The 21,861-nt window shown below is 40.1% G+C and overlaps 1 long non-coding RNA gene across 4 annotated transcripts in view; it reads left to right on the top strand.

The window, feature by feature from the left end:
* Positions 1-21,861, top strand: part of LOC109635834 (uncharacterized) — a 278,978-nt gene that overhangs the window by 98,085 nt on the left and 159,032 nt on the right. For all 4 annotated transcript variants that reach the window (XR_011246189.1, XR_011246188.1, XR_011246191.1 and 1 more), the window contains exon 3: positions 16,124-16,177. This is a non-coding gene — a long non-coding RNA (uncharacterized lncRNA). The remainder of the gene's footprint in view (positions 1-16,123; positions 16,178-21,861) is intronic.

Here is a 21,861-nt window from a genome sequence, read left to right as displayed (position 1 = left end):
TAGCATACACACGGCAATCCCAGTGATGTAAGGAAAACGTAATTGAAAATGAAACAGTCTGCAGAGAGATTGAGAGCACCTCAGCTCTCAAACAGACATCCGCACTTGTGAGGGCATGCACTCACACACACACAGACACAGACACACACTCAGTGCTAATTCCGACAATGTATTTCTAATGGCACCACCCAGACTGACTAGGTAATTGTGATGTATTAGCATGCCGGGGCTGAGATTAGATTACAGATGACAGGGGTGTATTGGTGTGTGTGTGTGTGTGTGTGTGTGTGTGTGTGTGTGTGTGTGTCACTTTGCAACCTCCTGCACTTCTGATTGGCCTCTGGTGAAAGAAAAGGTATCGACTCTTCTTGCTTTTATTCTAAACCATGATTAATCTTGCAGTGCCATGCTGAGTCACTTCTCAGTTAGGGAGTCTCACAGGGTCTCGAGCCTGTGTACAAATTGGGCTACACAGCTCAGTGTGGTTAGGATCTCTGCCTGCAGGGAGCAGTAAAAGTCAGAAGAGAAGGTACAAAGTTACAGGTAACTGTGAGAAGGTTGCTGTTATATGTCTCCCCTGCTGCTTTGCACAAAAATTATTTTGTTCCCTTCTCCCATAATTACTAAGATAAGTGAATGGGATTAACAGCTAAAATGGACGGTATGCTAGGGGTAAAAACTAACATAGAACTTGTTTTGTTTGGCTTGTACTTTTTAGTTTGACCCATGTCCTATCCACTAATTTGGAGGAGGCAGGGTTTATGGCCTATACTTCAGCCAGCCAACAGGATGCGATCAAGATGCTTTGGCTTCACTTTTTGGGAAACTGTCATGTCCTCCGTCTTTATGTAAAGTCTGTGGTTTGATGTAAGGGAAATGGACAAAAACAGAGCACCAGAAAATCAACTAATCAGCTCAGGAACATCGTTTGTATTTCAAATAGCTTGAAGAAAAAAATACTGTGTGAAGCCACTGCTGAAGTAGAAAGAATGACATATTTCCAGGTTATGGCTTCTTTGGGATAGAGGATGTGGTTGATCTCTGGTATCAATACTGCCTATCCTATCTTAGCAACATGTTACATCCTCTATTTCCTCCCACTACACAATACAACAGGTTGTCTTATTCTGCCTAAAGCCAGCAAAGAGAGTTGGCAGAGAAGTTTAGATTTGGAAAACAACCTCTGATCTCAGGGGTTAGAGTATCTAATGTTTGTCAGCAGATCAGCATAAAGACAAAGTTGTAAACAGTCTTCTAGTCCTGTCGCTTATCCTTTCACGTTTCTTCTTTCTCTCTTTTCTACTCGTGTACCCAGTGAGAGGTAATTTTTGCTATTAGGTACCCATCTACCATTCATAATTGGGCTGCCATTCGAGCTGAGGGAAGCAGGTTGCGCTTGCAGCGGGGAAACAGTCTGCGAAAGTGGGTTATTATTGAATAAATGATTTTCATTTTCAGCGACATAAAGTGAAGGCAAGCAGACAGCAACAACGTATGGGATATACACACACATATGCTGTCGTATACAAAATATAATGAATAGTGTGTGAACAGTAACAGGGTTTTTGGTTCATCTTACAAGGTTTTTGATTTAATGGGTACAAAGAAAGCTGTGTACTGAGGTAATCCAATAACAGTAGACACAATAGTCCATGTAGCTTCATACACTCACTTGTGTGCGTGCACACACATTAACCTCATAAAATGTCAGTTATCGATAGGCATTGTCAAACATTTCTATGTGACTATTTACAATCTCTGTATCATGTTGTCGTCATGTAGTGAAAACTGCAATAGGTGTGATTCAAAACCCAGAGATCTGCACATAATTCACAAACAGGGCACTAAATTATCCAACAGTGTTCTGAAAATGCCAGAGCAGCGTTTCCTTCTTGTTTATCCCTGGAGGAGTGGGCAGCCTTTTCACTTTGAACACATAAGTCTTCGTGCTAATATGCTGGCACACTGGCTACTATTTATCATTTAACCGTGCAACTAACCCTGACTGGACGGCAACACGGTTTTGCTTAGTCAGGCCAGAAACTTTTGACATGGCGGATCAGACCATTTCGGCTGCAAAACGATTCGACTTGTCAAAAACAAACTTCATTGACAATGTCTCGGTTCCATCAATCGTCCCAGAAAGAAATGAATGTAGGGCAGCATGCACAATACTCTGGAACAAGCTCACCAAATAGGAATGCAGTATTTTATTGGCATTTAAGGCCATTTTAAGGATGATATAGGCAGAGAGTATGTGGAAAGACATGCAGCGCAGGGTCTGAACCAAACCTATGGCTCCTGCTGGAGGCCTGCCTCTGCTTGTGGTGCTTACGCTACTAAGTAAACTAGTGGGAGCCCCAGAATGCTTTAGGTTTTAATGTTATCAATAAGACGTGTGCTTTTCTTCCTATGAAACGTGAAAATGTCTGCTGTGAAGAAATTGAAGAAGCATTTGCATTTTTCAAGGGCTCATACATAAATGTGGGTAGGTGTATAAGTGAGGGTGCAAAGGGGTCAAGGTGAGAGGTCATAAGCTTCCAAAACATTGTATTCAATCCGAGAAGTGTTTAGATGTTAAATGTCAATAAACAGCAACTCGATCCATGGAACAGGAGCATAATAGGTCACTGAATAACCAAGCAGACATCGTCAAAAGAAATTGCATCTGTCACGTTTCCTGCACGTCACAGTTCACACTCTCCATCTCAACTCCAAAACTGCCACAATTTCTCTGAAAGCAATGATTAACACGCGTGATTATAGGTCAGCTGGGATCCAGACAGGTATCAACAATATCGACCACACACATCTGAGAGCTGTGGCAGTTACAACGGGACCTGAGTAAGGTCTTGAATACTGGGAACCTGTAGTTTGGAGTTGAAACAGTCGATTTGTTGAATGACAGAAAATTATTTGTTTTGGAGACCAAAGGCAGTAATCATTATTTGCAGCCGTACAGTCGTAACCACCTGCTGCAGAGCTGACGTGCCTCTGTGAGGTATCAGCTGAAGCATATATTGCTTTATAATCATTGTAACAATTATTACCATTATGTGCTTATTATTGTTTGACAAATAATAATATCAGTTCTTGCAGGATAGTTATTTTACACAGAAAAATATTTCCTCTCATGCATATCTGATTTGTCAGCTGCTGCTGACTGGTGGTGGTTAATTATTTTCTTCTTTTTGTGATGCATCACCTTGCTGTGCAAATCACGCAGTGTAATCACTGAGCCGTACCATTTATACATAAAAAATACAACTATTAATTCAGCATGATCAACATCTACACTGTAAATTACCCAAAACAAAATTATAGTACTTGAGTGACAAAAATCTACCGACATACAGTATCTTGTTCTGTTAAAACATAACAATCATCATTATCATCTTTAAAATGTGAGTGGAGCGCCTCAATCAGTTGGAGGAATACGTGAGTAGGTTTCTATTACAGAATTAAATACCTTAATGATAAAAAACTGAGTGAGAAAACAATAGCAAGATCAATAAGACAACACATAATTGCCGTCTCAGTCTGTTATGCTCATTAACTTGTGATTTGCTGCTGCATTTCTACTCAGCTTTATGGTTGTTCATTTAATTATTATGGATAGAGACCCATTATACTACAGAAAACAAAGGAACTGTGCTAATTACAGTGTGTTTGCTTATGTGTATTATTGGTTTTGTTGTTGTCACTGCATAAAGGGATCTGCTCTGATGTGAACATTTTCTTATTTGCACAGCTCACAGGCCTCTTGAGTGGTGACGGTGCCGGTGCATACAAAGCAATCAATGACAGGAGACAAGACAATTGTTGTTTCACAGTTTCTTCTATATAATTTCCGTTATTTTGTTAAAGGGAGGTGGATGCCAGATCTGTTTTTCAAGTTTGTGTGCGGCTCCGTTCACCTCTCCCCTGTGTGTGTCTGCGTTACATGAATCTTACTTTATCTACACACTTATATTTAATTCAGTCTAGTCAATATAAGAATGATCAATCAGGGATAATGTGCTGCATTCTGACATCAGGCTTCGCCAGACGTCTGTAATTCATTCTACCATAAGGAGACGCTCAGCAGGGCTTTCTCAGCTTGATGGCTCCCTCCTCCTTTTCCTGCCCATCTGTTTTCACGGATAAATCCTCCCCTGCCAGGCTCCGTCACCATGAGGAATTCATAAAGAGCTGACCCACACATATGGCCACTTCATTCGATGGCCATCTCAACCGCTCCGAGCATGAATAAGTTGTGGATCTTTGCTCACCACATCGTTCTGAGGTGATTAGGTGTAACTTGATGGCTGCACTTGCGTTTGGCACTGACATAAGCTACGACTTGCAGACATAAACTATGTCTTATAGTTGTAGACCGTGAACAAATGCTTTTCTCCACGCCATCTTAAATGCAGTGAACTGTACAGTATGAAACATCTGGATCAGGTCTGTGGATTTGTCAAATCTCAGATCACATCTTACACACAGCTGGTACCGTTTCTAAAAGCTCGGAGCAGCAGCTGATTCACATGTATTCAGGGATTAAATGATAGACTCATTGTTATTGTAGATCTTGACACTTTGAAAGCTTACTTTTAAAAAACAAAATGAAATATCTGAATTATTCTAATTAAGACAAAACCTATATCAAATTTTGCAAGAGCCAAAGGGAAAGGTATCTTAAGCTCTGCATCTCTAACTCTACATTCTATATATTTATTTTCCTTCCTTCAGTGGAGGTTGTTTATGCTATTTTTTCAATAACTCTGTGTCTTGTTTGTGTCTCTGTAGAGACTGGTTTAGATTTGACCTTGAATGCATGCGCCTGGTCCTGGAGGCCACTATGGTGCCGGTCCTTTAGAAACAGGCCGAAGGGTAAGCACTTGAAATAGACAACCTTAAAGGTCACGAACAGACCGAGCAGGCCTTCTTTTTCCTATGTCCATTCATCTCAAACCAGATGGACTGAAATAGGTTTTATATAACTTCTTATTTGATGGCTGATGCAACAAAGTGTTGTTGGAGATTGCAGGTCATGCAACACAAGAAACTGGTCAACCTAGATCTCTACAGGGGGTCAATCCCTAAAAGCTGGTATTTTGAAATGGATAGTGCATCAGCACATATTTCTCTCTAAAAGGGTTTAGTGATTAAATCCCCTTGTTCAAACTGCATGGACATGGACTCCCTATGAAGTGTATATGTTTTTGGCTCAAAGACAACCCTTTGATTGATATCAGAATATTAGAATATATCAGAGACAGGGGGTGCAGGTTCAGTCCTCAATGGGTCTGCATGGGTTGAACACACCAAAGAAACAGCAAAGTCAAGTATTAGTACAGTGGTATTACACCTCAACACCTGATGTGAACATGAAATCTCAAGAGCTTCTTCAGGGAATTTAATCAAATCTTGTCCAAATGTTCAGCTGGACTCAATGGGACCTCAGAAAATGCATTTTTATCTTAAGAACCTGATATTCAAGGACAACTTGAGGGCAGTTTTTAAGATTATATATTATATTATAGTATTTACTACTGCATCTGCAGTATTGGAGTATTAGATGTGGGTGGTGTTAAAGTTTCACATGTTTATATATATTATTATACTATTTGTGGGGGAGGACATGTTTCCCTTTTTACATGTTTGTCTCAGCTGTATTCCTCCCTCCTGGTTTACTTATGAGTTACGTGGAAACGAAATTCGCGGCCGTCTGGGGCTCTGCTTCAATGCATCAAACCTAGCCGGGCATGCACCAGATAGTTAGACGTCAATTTAGATGTGAGGAATCTCCGTCACTCTCGGAACGCTGCCATCATAGGAATCTGACCTTGTGGGTGTCACAGCAGCTCAATCACGCTGTCTTGCTTCCTTTCCTCTGCTTCCTCCTGCAGCCTGACAGGGAACAGGAACGGAATCTCCGCCCCGCCCCCCACCCTCCTAAAATCCTTCAGTCGTGTTGCTGCTCTTTCTGTCATCACATCCAAAAGAGTGTGTGTGTGTGTGTGTGTGTGTGTGTGTGTGTGTGTGTGTGTGTGTGTGTGTGTGTGTGTGTGTGTGTCTGGAGGAAATTCTTTCAGTGATTAACAGAACAACCACCCAGACGTCACCGTGCGATTATTGGCCTCTCTGCCATGTCTGCTCATCTTTTCTTCACTGCCACATACTCTGTCAGGTCTGTGTGGCACAAGTCAACTATACTTAGGTTCTGGATGCAGCAGAGGGGGGTAGACGGTGATTGATTGATCCGTCCTTAATATGACAGCCATTATGTTTGGTCTGACAGCTCAGTATTAAAAGGAATGGATAGAGTGGGGTCTGAAGCAGTGGGGTTCTGTTACTTATTTAATTTAGGCCTCTTCGCTTATCTTCACTTCTCTTTTCTTCATTTATATATTTAGCTGAATCCATGGTCCAGCAGATGTTACAGAATGTTCCTGACAGAGTTTGTGCTTCGTGTGGAGGATCAATATGATTCAACGCAGACCTCAGTTGCTAAGGTTGTTCTGTCACATTGTGAGGAAAGTATTTGTACCACTGAGACTAACAAGGTAAAGGGAGCAGAGGTGTTGCATGTGTTGCTGTGGCAGTCGCTAACACTCTCCACATTCAATAATACCTGAGACAGAGGCTGAAACAGACCCTCAGTGACTCAGCTTGATTTACACATGAGCCAGCCTGAGCTCATTGCCGTGTTTCTATTAGAGAAACTTCTGGTACTAACTCAGCTCCATCAGTCTCAATGAAGGGCAGTTGCAATGTGCATGTTAGTGTAGTTCTGTGTGAAGCGTTTTTGAGCTGATTAAAAACACTTTTATGTTTTTAAGACAATAAATATCCACTTTTTAAAAGCAAAAGAGGAATAATGGAATCTTAAAAGCTACAGTTGATAAATGTTTCACTCATTCAGCAGTCGAACACACTGGTGATGTTATTTCTAAGTTTTCTAAATTCTGTTTGTGGTTTCTTTTGCTTTAGTCCCGTTCATCCTAAACCAGCTCCACCCTTAGTGAGTCTTAATTCTGCATGGAGCAAATCATAGCTGGAAAAATAGGCGTCAGTCCAGATGCTACTGACAGTGATATGTATGTTCTTTTTAAAACTGCAGCATTGTCACTACATTATTGAAAACCATTCATAAATGCATTGATTTGAACATGTAGCAGTGTATTGCATTCATTTCATTTACTTTGTCATGTGGAGTTTTTGCATAATGCACGGCAGCTCATCGGAACATGAGTGAAATACAGTACAAATCATCAAAACACCCAAGGAAGGGAGATCTGTTGTGAGATTAGGCTTCATCCCATCAGAATGAAGACTTTTTATGTTGGTTTTTGCTCTGTCAGGATGTGTCTGTCCATATTATTGCAAAAGGGTTAGTTATCGTCCTTAAAATATTATTTTAGATACGTTTTTTTGAGACAGACATTGTCAAGGACAAAAAGCTGAACAAATGCCCTGTTTGAACAGCACAGGCTAAAAGCTTGACTCATGTTTTTTTGTAGAAAAAATAAAATACAAGCTCTGCATGCAAAAAAAAAACTGCAATGTAAGTACCTTTCAACATAAATTAAAAGTTGCTATACTTGCCCAGTTAGGAAAATTAGCAGTGATATTAAAGAGACCTGACCTCGGCTGGTGCTAATTGATGTTGTTTTATTCATTCCTCTCTCTGTAATACACTCAACCACACTCTCTGATGAAAAATACCACTGGCAAGAAGCCCGGCCATAGCATAAATTCAATCTGTTGAAAAACCTATTAAGAGTGATCTCTGTGGTCCTTTCTAATTGTCAGTGGTGTTTGTGCGGATGGCCACCAGATTTGCTCTGTGATGAATTTGTGTTTTAGGTAATTGTCTGTGTTTTGTGATTTTCACACAGCGCTGGGACCTTGCCACCTTGGCAATGCTACATACATGGTTGATTAATTCATCTCTTGTGCCTTGTGTTTCAGCTGTCATGGTTGCTAATGTGCTTTTGTTAACATACCAACAGTAGTACAGTGAATTTAAAATAGATGAGGCTGCGCAAAGATGGATTCTCAGAAGGAGAGAAAGAAAAATACATGTAATACAGTAACTACAGTAGATTGGAGGTAGTGAAAAGAAAAACACCCGATAAAACCACAGCGCCACATTACAATGCATTCATCAAGCATGTCGAAAGGGGAACACGTGATATTGCGGTCGCTAAGAAATTTATTCACCGCATTAAATAATATTGCTACGATATATAGTATAATATAATATATAAAATATAATATTCCCCGAATAATTACATTGCAGTGCATGTGTGCGATTTATTCTGCTCCGGGGCAGATGCAGCACCAGCTGTTTGGAGGACCTCAGAAGTCTTCTGATGAAATGGAAAGAATTGGAGAGAAGGAGGGAATTTTTGACAGAGCAGGTGGCCATGAGAGAACGAGAGAACACAAAGCCAGGTGACTCCAGGGGAGAGGTAGATGGAGATGAAAAGATGAGAGAAACTTGCCCACTTACGTGCGAAAAACCAAAACTTGTCAGATCTCAGAGAAGATGCAGGAAAATTTGAAGCATGTCATCTTTAATCACTCCAGTATCAGAAAAACGATGTCAAGAGCGTGTGTGTATCTGTCACTGAGGCTGTGACAGCAGCAGTTCAGTGATGTGACACAAACACACACTTGGGTGAACAAAGTGAGACCGAGATAAAATCAAATACTTTTTTAACCACTGATGATTAAACTGCATTAATAGTTCTTTCACATCTGTCTCTGACCTTTGGACTTTTCAGTTTAGTCCAGACCAAAATAACAGGTGTGAAAGGTGCCTCGGACCACGGTTTGGACCAACAAATAAAAAAATGTGTCCAACCGGAAGAGGTGGTCTCAGTCCCATCAAACCGAGCCATTGTTGGGTTTGATTGAAGTGTGAACATTAAGCATTAAACAATAGAAGAAGAAAAAGAAGCGGAAGCCATGATTCTAACTGAGTTGCCCCCGACCAAAAGAACATGTTTGAACAAAAAGGACGTTTGATTCGGTGCATTTGAATTAGTGTTGAGTGCCTGAGGTCGTTGATACCAGTAGTATTACCATAATAATGAAATTAACAAAATTAACCGCTTCATTCATTTCCTCCATTCAAATGTAAATACTACTACCTGCCGAATTATCAACATACCAACGTCAGACACACAAACGAATGTAAAATATAGTAAAGTTCTAATTTGCAATGAGAAAACAAAACTAGTTGGATCAAATGTAAACAATGTTACAAACAAATGAACCTTAGATGGGACAGTGGTTCAGACTTGAAGGTGTGAAACCACAAAAATGCATTACTCATCCAGTCAAAAGGAAGCCAGTTATTATAGCAACAGTTAAAAGTATTTATCTGCTGCAGACAGAGAGTGCTCCTGCTTTTTCACTGCAGCGCTCACTTAAAGGGAGAAATTGAGAATGATAATGTTCTTTGAGAGAGATAATACATTCTAGTGCAATGCGTCTATGACACATGGAAACCTCATTAGTACCCAGAAATGTGCAAGTCATAGTAGTATCTTGAGTCATGATGGACATTTAAAGTATCCACTTAATCATAGGCCTTTATTAAGCTAAAATGACTGTCAAAGAAATCAAAGGAAGAAAGCAACGATCTTAAGGTTAACGTCAAGGTTCTGTCTGAGCATCGTGAGCTCTGGCAGCTGCATTAGAAAGAAAAAAGACGAACCCGTTAGCGCACAGGCTCCCATTTTAGTATAAAACCATCTCCTGGTCCAAATAAAAGGCACATCTGTCCACCGGGGATCAGTGTCACTAAGTCCCTATCCTCTCCAAATGGGTGCTTGCTGGCTGCTTCTGGCCGGCACTGGTAACAGCAGGGACCGAAGGAAAATAATTGGGATGCCATTAAATCGCCCTCACCAGTCGCTGATAATAAAGCTCTCCTCAATGAAATACCCTGAAGACATTGTCTGTTGGATAATTTATACGCTGCTCTCACATAAACAAGTTACCTTTAAATAAGTAATGTGGCCCTAATTAGCTTCAGAGCGTCACTCCTGTTTTTTTATTTTAAAAACAAGGATGCTTTGTTTGAGGCTTATGAGAAGTGAAAAAAACCAAGGGAGGGTGATTGAGACGGGGAGAACCCACACAGAAGTCATCACAATTAATCATCATAACATTATATGATTTATTTGATTCGTTGGGGACCATGAAATAACTTGATCATTTGTTGATCAGATTATTCCAAATGATTAAAAGAGATTATCTCTGAGGTGAGCTGCTTAAATTACTGCAATCCTCAATATCCTAATTTAGCAGAAGCTGCAGAGGCAGAATATAATGTGTCTGTACAAACTGCTGGGGCAAACAATGTCACAGCGTGATTACGTAACCTATATGAGAACATCTGAGAAAATTAGATGAAATAATTAGATGGATCAGGCTTCAATTATTAGAGTTTGACTAATCTGAGCATCTGCACGTCTCAATTTAAAAAGACAAAGAAAGCTTCAGCCTCTCAGTTAAATTTACCGCTGATTTACATTATTTGCGATTTTCTTTGTTTTCTGTGGCTGCGTTTCCTCAGACCCTCTGACACACTGAGCTCTTCAATCACAAGTTGAGTGGGAAATGGACGAATGCCAACTCGAGGATGAATTGTTGCCTGGAAGTGTTATCCCAGCAGGACTGTTTAAACTGTGGCATTTTTCACTCCACTGCAGAATGATTAAAAGCTTCTCGTCTTTGAACCCGCACTTGTTTGTTTCAAATGATTTTCTGTAGCTTTCTCTAGGGATTTGTCCTTTGGTGTGCTGCACACTATGCAAACTGATAACATGAATGTCATTGATACTGTTGCGCTAGCACGGACACATCCATGGACAAAGTCACTAAAGGGCCATGTCAGCAAGAATTATCTGCAAAAATCTGTGAGAGTTATCTGTAATGAGGTACTGACCAAACCAGGGTTCAGAGATTTGCTCAAGGGCACTGTGGACACAGCAGAAATCTAAAATGTGATAAAGGATTAACTGTGCGACAAACATTCTTAACTATAAATAAATGTGTTGACAATTCTTTAGCTCAATCAAGTAATAGATAGATCATCAAATGTTTAAAAGTAATAATCACAATTAATGAACATCCTCACGTTTTAGAGGGTAAACCAGCACATCAGATGTTCAATAATCAATGGATAGTCTGAATTAATTGTAATGTATTTGTTTATTATTTATGTCTACGTCTATCACTCCAACTATGCTGCTTTCAGAAATGCACTGAACTCCACAGTTCCTCTGTATTTTCTCTGAAGGTGGTGCATGTGTGAACGCAAACGTCCAAGTGAGACGCTAAGCAGTTTTTGCAGACTTTATTCATCTGGCCTTCCAGTATAATGTCCGTCTAAATCCAGTAGAAGTTGATGTGAGAACACAGTGGGGGATCCCAGCTTCATTCACTGCTTCTAAAGTAGGACAGCTGCAAAAATGAAAAGTAAAACAAATATCTCTGTGTGAAAAAACAGGCGTCATACATGAAGACACCGGCGAAGATGTGTTGAGAGTTTGTTTTGATAAGAACCGACACAGGTGTCTGTGTTGTCAAGAAAATCACAACGGGGTTAATATGTCACTTCCTGCCTCTGACTGTTGCACCCGGCTGTCTCACCTCTCGCCTGAATGATACGGAGGATTTGTATCTGTTGTGAATGAGTTTGAGCATAAACCCTCCCGCTGTGTTGTGCATGTGTGAAAGGCAAACTGCGGGTAGCCATTTTTTTAAAAATGGCTTTAGCCTGAAGCTGCCCCCAGCTTCCAGCTAAAACACACCTTTAATACTTGTGCACCATTCATCACAAAAAAGTGGGTCATTACACGAAGGGAACTCGTGTCTTTGCACCTGTTAATTCATTATTTATTTATTTCCAGAGCCATCATCTTAATGCTGAACCTGCGTTTCCCTGCACATGAATCATATGCAGTGTCCTCACTGTTTTTACATCCACTGTCTTTAGTAGAACACAAGCTCTGTGCATTTTTCTTCACAACTCCCCAACCTCATTACACACATGAACACTGTCACATTAGCATTTCCCTCATGCATGCTTGACACCCACATGCAACGCTCAGTGGCTCCTCCTACAAACACACCAACACACTGGAGACTCATTAATTAACTGATTGGCTTCATTAAAGGGAAAGGGAAGCCCCCCCCCTCCCCTCTTTGGGACAACACAACTCATGGACAAGTCACATTTTCCTTCTCACACCGATAGCCAGGGGTTTCAGGCTGTATGAGAAAACAAGAGGTCTGTACATGTGAGAAGTGAGATGGGGGGAGTGAGAATGAAACATAAAAAAATGAGACAACAGAGGCGTTCAGCAGCTGGAGAAAATAAGAGGGAAAAGAACGACATAAACCAATGAGACTGAATTATTTAAAGACTCTGATTCAATGAAGTTTTACAAGCGGTAAGGTGACGGCGATCCAGAGTATGAAAAGCTGGGTTCTCTTTTTGTCACAACAAAATAAACAGCTGTGTATAGATTGTGGGAGAATGCCATGGAGTCCCAAAGGGCTTCACACCACTTTCTTCTCTGTTATAATACCACAGTGTCGGTAAGTGGTACCAGGGCAATGTGTATCAACGCTTGTCTTGGATTTCAGGGGGGAGAAAAGGGCACAGGCCTGCACATGCTGTGACATTTAGAGAGAGGCCATGTGAAAACCGGAGGAAGTGAGTTGTCAGACTTCAGCCGCATCAATGCGACATCTTCCTTATTTGCACAATATAAAGTTTAATTTAGGTAAATGAGCATATCATATTTCTCTCAATAGGTAATAACATTTTCCTCCCACTCAATAGCAGCATATCATATTGTGGCATGACACGCTATCTGGTTAATCCCAAGGGAAAATAACGACCCATCATTATAAAGGTTTTAAAATGTAATATTTTCCACCTGGAGTGGTGCTGATGAACTTGTAGGAGCTGGCCCATACAGATTAATTCATGCAGCTGTGAAGCAAGAAAAAGAGGGAGACGCTGGTTGAAAGCCAAAGAAATACGTCATTTATTTCAATACAATTAACAGACAACGAACAGGACACAACCTAAGGAGGAAATGAGGTGTGTTCATCACTGTCATCAGTGGTGAGTGTGTGTGGAGGCAGGGATGAAGCGTGTGTGGGGCGATGGGGATGATGTTGGATGTACAGTATGAGTGAGCGAGTGTCTCAGCCAGGAGGACGGGCTTTTATAGGAATAACACCGGGCCCATATTCTTCCAACTAGGAGAGTCTCCGTCCACGAGTTACCTGCTGCATCACATGAAAGAATAGGTTAACTAAGGCAGGGGCCGTCACACAAGTGATTCAAACCACAGCACAGAAAGGAACTTCAAAACGCTGCCACTTTTGTGTTTGTTAGAGTTTTTTTTTTTTACCATGTGTTACTGTACACATGCCACAGGCACATACATATGTCCATTCTGCCACAGATGAAAATACCATATGCTCAATATATGCATCACATGTATGTTGATAAATTCACTGGGACTCCGCATGCCCCTGTTTCTGTTCATGGGTTCAAAATCATGCGTTGCTCATAAATGTGTGTAAAAGCCCCTCATGAATCACACATAAGTTGCTGTCTGGTTTGTTAGGAACATAAAAACAAAAAGAGTTGTTTATGTGTAGTTATCAGTGCAAATACATCCACATCCATCTATACTGGATGGATTTAACAGAAATAAGATGAACTGCGTACACGTCCTGTCAAGTAAAACCACATAAAGGTGTTTATATAGCATTAACTGCTCTGTATAGAGCAAACAGACCACAGTTTAAATTTTGTGGATAATTTTTCTAAACTGAGACTTATGCTTCACTCTGAGCAGTTACCTATTTATATTGAAAAAATGTGTTTGACAAACATATATGATCTTTGTAGAGATTATAGTGATATTTCACATGTATGTGTCTATGTGACTTATGTATTTAATATGTGCATTTACATATGTTCACATGCTGTTTGACAGATATATATGTGCAGATTCTACCAGTATTCCGTGTACATATACATATGTGTGTAAAGGATGAATTGGCTTTACCCACACTAATGCTAATGGTTTTCATATGGTGTGGGGATTAGGTGAGATTGACCCATCAATCCACCCTTTAAACCAGCTTTTCATCTCGCTGACAATCCATTACACTACATTAAATGGCAGTGAAAGCTGCTGTTGGAAGAATACATCCATTCACAGCTTTGTAACTGCACACAAAAGTCACGGAGAAAGCGAAGTGACACGAGTTAAGTGCTTTTTGGATACACGATACATGCCAGGTGCACTTGCTTGCTTGAATGACTCTGAGCAATTACATTTTTCTTTTTCTAAACAGAGAGCATTTCCTCCACTCGTCGTTTAAAAGTCAGTGTAAAGGTTTAGTTCTTTGAAATGTACAATCGACGAAAAGTTAAATAAAGGCACTCAACCCTTAGACTCCTTAAAAATCAATTTCATTCTTTAACTGAGTGCGTGTCTCCTCGGAATCATGATGTTTAGTGTCAGGGTGTTGCTCGATGTCTTTCTTTCTTCTGTACTTTGCCGCTCCCTTAATTGCTTGTTAAACTCTGTCGAAATCCTTGCCCCGTGTTCGATCGTCATCAGTCATTCTAATTGGTCCAAAAGAAAACAAAGAAATGCACATCTCCCCGAGAGATTTTCCCCAACGATATTGACTTGACTAACGAGACGAGTTAGAAGCTGTGCTTGAATGGGCATAGGAAATAGTTTAATCCCACTTTTCTATTCACTCCAATTAGAAACTGCTGTCTTTTTTCCATTCCCATGAAACCATTCTGCAACACCTGTACACAGCAGAATCATTCCCAAAGCTTTAGTTTCAATGACCCACTAACATGTTCTTTGGATGCTTCCTCCGAGAAACTCTTATTGAATCTCTTCCCTCCGAAAACCCAACAGAGGTGGAATGGGCAGAGTTGTGTGTGCCGTTTGAAAGGCCAGGGAAACAGCTGCAGAGGCACCGTGGCAGGTGTGACAGTGAAAGCAAAGCAGGATGGCAGGGAACATCTGCTTAAGTGCTCTCCAACTCATGAAAAGAGATGAGAGGTGAGGCTGGTAAGGGAGTCAGTGGCTTGTATAATGTCAATCCAGCGGAGCATGGTTTAAACAAATCTTTGACCCAGGTTTTACACAGGTGTGAGTACCATAACATGTTTTTTTCAAACATCCCTTTAGGTGTTTTTCGATTGCACTTATTGTATGTCTTGAACAAACTGTCTGATCCACCTCCTGTTTGTGAGTTTCAAGAAAATAAGAGAGATGAAAAGAGAGGTAGAAGCATCCACCTAAAATATATACAATTATTATTTTCACCATATCCTTAGTTCTGCTGTTGACACATGGGGACAGTCTGAGCTCCAATAAACCAGATAAACAAAGGAGAACAAACTATACACAAGAAAACTGAGGGTTATTTGAGATGATATCATATCCAAATCAGAAAATCCCTTTGATACTACTGAAAATACAGTGTGCGCAAATCTCCGAGATCTGATTCAGTGTCTTTAAAGCACATTCATTTGTAGTTTCTATACCGGCTGATAGAGGTATCTGAATCCGTATCTGGAAGGGGAAAATGAATCACAGCATGTCTACTTAATTCTTAGAAACATGAATGTCATCGTCATAGCAATATTGTGTATCCATTTAAAATACCTCAGCAGATCCATGGTCAAATGGCTGCTAGCTTGTGCTTATTCTTCCTGCTGCTGGTGAATTGTAGCTATTTTCACCAAATTAAAGATCAACAACTTGAGAGCAATTTTCAGTAAGTTTTATGTGATCCAGGCTTCTATCCAACATTCACTGTAATAACAGCTGCTGGAGGCTGTAGATCCCTTTGTGCTTCTTCCTATTTGGTACCATAAACCTATTGCAGTATGTGCTTTAAAGCACTCCAGTATGTTGATGTGACAGAATCGAACCCTGTTCCAAAAATGTAACATTAGGCACCACTGCTAAGTTGCAATATCCCATATGATTTCTGCTTTTGTTTTCTTTTGTTGATAATTGTTTTGTTGAACTCTCTGTTCTTTTCCTTTCAGGAAACACACAGAGGATCAAGACCGATGCAAGAAACAGCCAAAATGAAATAACAGGTAAGAGGCGAGTTAGTTACCACAGCCTAGTTGATTCAACTACAAATACCTTTACACAGTCAGCTAACGTGATTGTTTCACATCAGGTGATAGGATGAGGCTTAAAGGGAAATTACATACTGCTGCTTTCAAGCAGATGTAATGGGTCATAACTGTGCAGCTCACACGCTGCACTGGCTGATTTACTGCTGACGTAGATTAAAGGAGCGAGAGAGATTTATTAATGCTATATTGGGCATAAATAAAGTAATCAGTGTTCCAAACTGTGACACTTTCTCATTATGGCCTCCATCAGTGTTGACTTGGTGGTTGATGAGGAGTGCTTGTGATGTGGTACGTGTACACACTGTTTCTGCAGTGACACCAAATCATGTCTGGGAACATCTGCATGCTTTGCATGTGCAGTAAATTCTGCAGGTGGGGCAGCAGGAGCGGCATTTTCACATTAGCTCCATCATGCAGATGGATTCTTCCAAGTCAACAATGACACCATCCAGCAGCTTACTTTACTCAGTGCAGTCTATTCTGGGCCACTAGAGGTGATGCCATTACATCCAATTCCTGCATACTTCCCCATCTGCAGGTTTAGCGACAGCAACCTTAATTCTTTGAGCTTCTCGACCACGCTGACAAGATTTTAACAATTATGTCGAAGTCAAATCCCATTTTGTCTGACATGAACTGGATCTCTCGACCTTATGCGTTCCACCATCGTCACATGATGGAATAATTGTTTAACATCATCCCCTGCTTATTCCTAAACTTAATTAAACTCTAACTGACCACATACTGATGTTAAATACTGACACCTAGAAAGCTTGACATACAGGTTAGATTCACAACTGGTAGATTAAACCTTAAGAGAGTGAGAGAGAGATTAAACATGAAGTGAGTAATGTGCATTAAATTAAGTAGAGGACAGGAAAGAGAAATATGTCAGTTCAAGCTGCCTCTTGCAGCTCAAAGTCATCACAAGAGGAATGAAAGGAAGAATAATACGTCGAATGGCTCATGAGTTTCAGATATTTGCAATCTCATCATGAGAGGACACAGTTTGGACATGTATCTGAGTTTATGCCTGTTTTCTACCATAATCCTTTTAAAACTTCACTAACAGTTTCAAATGTTTTGTCATGTCACATGTTGCATTGTGATCCATATGCATTATTGACTAAATGTTCTGGTATAATCGTTTTACTTGACTAGTTTTTAGTGCCCATGTTCGTATAACAAAAGTTTAGATAGTTGCCTGTGACATAGACAACGTGTCCTGGCACGGCTGAAAAATGGACCGATCCATCACTCATGGATAAACATCACATTAGACTCAGTATGGATACAGCTTCTGTCCAGAACCTGTGGGCCATGTGTCAAACCTGAATTATGGCTTTCTCTCAGCTGCCAAGCACCTCAATGAAAATCGTTTCACAGGAGCTGGTACCTATCGATCAGAAGTGATCTTAAAGCCTGACTATTAAAGTGGTCCTAAACATGAGCGCACAAGAGTCACCTCCCTCTGCATGAAAACACCCTTCAACTTGAAAAATGACTCTGCTGCTTCAAAGTTTGAGTCACATAATTTAAACATTTAAAAAAAACATAACTTAGTGTCTTATAAACACAAAAGTGTAGCACACAGGCAAGCTGATTCACGTCCTCCTCCATGATGCCTATTGATTTTATGTTTTTGTGAAAGCTGCCCAAGTCACAACCTGAACGGTGCCCTCCAGTTAGGTTACAGAGACTTAATGATATAGATCCTGTACAAGTACTGAACAGCTTTCATTCTGTAGTAGAAAGAGGGTGGGTGCGGTGCAGTTGGGGTTTGATTGTGAAAGATCGAGACCTGGATAATTAATCTTTTTGAAGTGCTGGCAGATTGATTAGCCAAAATAGATTGCAGGTGATATGGAACCAAGTTGTTGCAATGAACCATAATGTCTGCATTATTTCATTTAGTTCCGCTTAATGTGCGAACGCCACGGCACCTTCACATTTCCTGGCATGGAAAATTAATCGGAGGCTCTCCCAGACTCATACATCATGGTCTGAATATGTTATTCTGGGTTGTAAGTCACATTTTTTAACTTCACAGGCAGAAAGAAACACTTACGAGGTTTCAGACTGACCCTCATCTCATAGTAAAGCAGAAGGTTAAGCTGCACATTGTTCATGCGTGATACATCCATTTAAAATGTAATTTTCCTTTAGTGGTTTACACTAAATGTTTTTACATTCATAAATGTTCTATAGCTTTTAAGAAGTTCTGGTCTGTCACTGGTTCCCATTCATTTCTTTATGATATGAAAAACTATGATCAGACTCATAAAACGTACAAGAGTTGTGTACTTACAAACAGTGAACATCAAGTATTAAGTGTTATTATTGCATAATCGTGACAGAATACCTCAACAGTAATGTAGCCTGTAGTGTGACAGATTATTTAAAATATGAGAGATATCGTCTTTACAACTCATTTTTCAAAAACAGGCCGATCAATTATGTCATACACTTCCTCATATGCTTACACGGTACATCAGCTTTATATTGAAATAAATTGAATTTTATATTGTATATTTATGACAATTATTGATATTGTGTCAGTGGCCTGCCATAACCATTGGGATGATAACTGCATGTTTTAAAAGACAACAATTCCTTTTTTTATATTGGACTGCCCTATGGTGTTTCCCTACGTGCACACCCACTTACTTGAGCTTTGCGATGGTGTCGACTGTCATCACTGTTCAGCTTCTATCGGTCTCTAAGGTCAGCACAAGAATTAGCAATCTTGATCATAAAAAGAATAAAATAAATGTATCAATATATGCATCTGTTCCAAACTAATGATCTTGACTAATGCTATCATGTGTAAAAGTGTTGTAGCAGTGTTTTCTGGGAAATGGCCTCAGATAGACAAGCTGAGGGACTGGAACTAAGACAGTGGGAACCAGCTGAAATCAAAACCTAACTGTGTTAATTAGATGAGATGAATGCAGTGAAGTGAAAAATCATGGAAACCAAGTGTAACATCACATACATTGGTATATGGTCTAATTTTCCATGCAACCAAGTCTCAGGAGACCTCATTAAGTGTCCGGGGATTTATTCTTTTGAGAAATTTCTCTTTCGTGCCGGTCTGTGAAATGTTGTATGATATGCTATACCTACACACACACACGTAAACTACATGCATACCTTCACACACCATCCTTCCTCCTCATGTCTCATAACGTCCCCTGAGCTTATCCCAGCTTCATCATCCTATTTTATGGCCTCTCGACTCAGATAGGCCATTATGAGCTTCAATTCAGTCTCCTTTATTCAGATCAATACTTGGTTTACATGTCCACGGTCCAGAGGCTCTGTTAAGAGGCTATACCACCAATCTAGTGACATACTGTTAGAGGATGCGTTTCCCTGTGGTATATTCTGCTTGTCAGGGAGACGACCACGATGTCACAGCAATGTCAAGGTCAATGTTGGTGGAAAAACCGCACTGTCCTTTTGTGTAATAAACAAAACAATCACACTAATGTGACAAATGCCATTTTGTGGGTTCAGAGAATAATAAACTGCAATTATTTTCGTGGTTGTTCGTCGATTTTAATTGGTGAGGAATAAGAGTTCAGTGTTTGTAACATTCAATTGAATAAATCAAGATTTACTGGAGGAAAATGTGTTCCTGTGTTGGTAAATTCAGTTTTGGTTTTTAGACTTTTTATTGTTGGATTCAACCTTACTTCAATTTCATGCTAAAAGTTTCAAATTAATTCTACTGGATTCTTCTCTTGTACCTTTCTGATTCATTTTATTTAGTTGCATTGTAGTTCATTTAGTCTTTAATCCATTCATTTTCTGCTTCTAGACCTTTATATCAGATTGTGACTTGCTCAGGTTTATCACTCATTTCACTTGGTAGCTGCCAAAGCGGGACTGAAATTGACTGAAGCTTTGGAAAGTCTCGCAATATATTCAACCCGCATCTCAAGTGAATCCCTCGGTTGGGGACCCAGTGGTCAAACCTTTCTGAGGACATATCGAGCAGATTATTGATTTTTAACGCTTCACTTTATCTTCATCAAATAGCACTGAGACCTGAATGCTCCAAATCAGACAGCTTTGTCCATCCCCCCCTATTCTATCTCTCCCAGTGTCTATCCCTTCCTGTCCTCCCCCAGCTCCCTCCATCCAATCCCTTTCCCCCGCCCGTCTGTCCCAGCCTCTCCACCTCCATCCCACTCTCTCATTGTCTGAATCTCACGGCCAGTACCCAGGGGAGGGTTATTGACATGAACAATAGTGTTTCAACTTTCTGCTGAACACTCTTTGTGTTCTATGTACTGCAGCGTTTGGAGGTCAACAAACAGACAAACACACTAGAACAACAGTGCTGATCGCTGCACTAACGATACCTGAAGTGTTGGATAATAATCAGAGTGAACAAGAAACGTTTATAGAAGATGGAACTCATTCTTTGGCTTTTATTCTTGATTCTTTTGAACAAAATTAAAAAACAAAACAAATACAGCCTTCCTCTTGGACTTGTAGCAGAACTGGTTGAACCTACACTTGCTGTCATCACTTACATACTCAGGCCACAGGGACAGTTGATATATCCCACAACACCAACTGTAATCTTTTTGAAGACGACATGTTATTCTCTTATTCAGGTTCATCATTTTAATTTGGGTTCTTAAAGTCTGCTGTGATTGGTCGGCTGATCCACTCTGTTGTGATTGGTCAACTGCCTCCAACGAATGTAGAAAATATCGTCCTCCTCTCTCATTTTACCTGCTCCAGTTACTGCAGGACTTTTACAGACACAAACGAAGTGAACTCAATTAATGGAGTAACACCATTTCTTTTGTCACATACAGTGGTGCCAACAAGACTTAGACTACTTCCTCAGACCACTGTTTGCTATTGTGTTGTTAGATACACTTTAGCATTGGGTACAACTCAGGCGTGTGTGATTTACAAGCAAAATGACTTTGAGTCGTACTGAAGGTCTCAAATCCACAAACTGTTTGGGGAAAAGAAAGGAAGAAGGAGAAGAAAACAAAGAAAAGATCAAAAGACTGGCGGAGCTGATGGAGCTCAGGCAACAGCTACTTCTTAGTCATCACAAAATCATATTTGTTTAGCTCCCCAGCAGAGTCACAGCACTGGAACTGCCTGAGATGTTATTTTTATCTTTCCCAAACAAGGACATACAGTATGGGAAATGTGAGAGCTGGTACCAGAGATTCCGGCGTGCTGGATTTATGCTCCCTTTGTGCTTTAATTGGCAGCGTTTCAACAACAACAACCGACCGAGTGTGTCAAACAAAGTAAAGCAGTTTTATATAAATAAAAATAAAGTTTGAAATACAATTGGCAACAGAGAAGGTATGAGTCAGTTCTTCCTTAATATGGCACAATTTTCATCATTAAATTAACTAGACTTAAAGTACATTCATAAATAATGTGAGCACTTCCACTGATTAGTAACGAGACATTTTCTCCACAGTATTAAGCAAAACACTTAAGAAACAGAAGGAAATTGGATTTTGATGGGAAAACAATGTGGCTCTGTTTCCTTTACATGTGCAACTGGCAGAGTTTTACTTAAACTGTTAGAACCTACCGCATAGCTCTGTGGCAAGAGTAACTTAATACTAGTAATTATTGTACTGAACAGC

The sequence above is a fragment of the Paralichthys olivaceus genome, chromosome 15, assembly GCF_024713975.1.
Source record: "Paralichthys olivaceus isolate ysfri-2021 chromosome 15, ASM2471397v2, whole genome shotgun sequence".
NCBI lineage: Eukaryota > Metazoa > Chordata > Actinopteri > Pleuronectiformes > Paralichthyidae > Paralichthys > Paralichthys olivaceus.
Note: the sequence above shows the minus strand (reverse complement) of the source record. Positions and strands in the feature narration are given on the sequence as shown.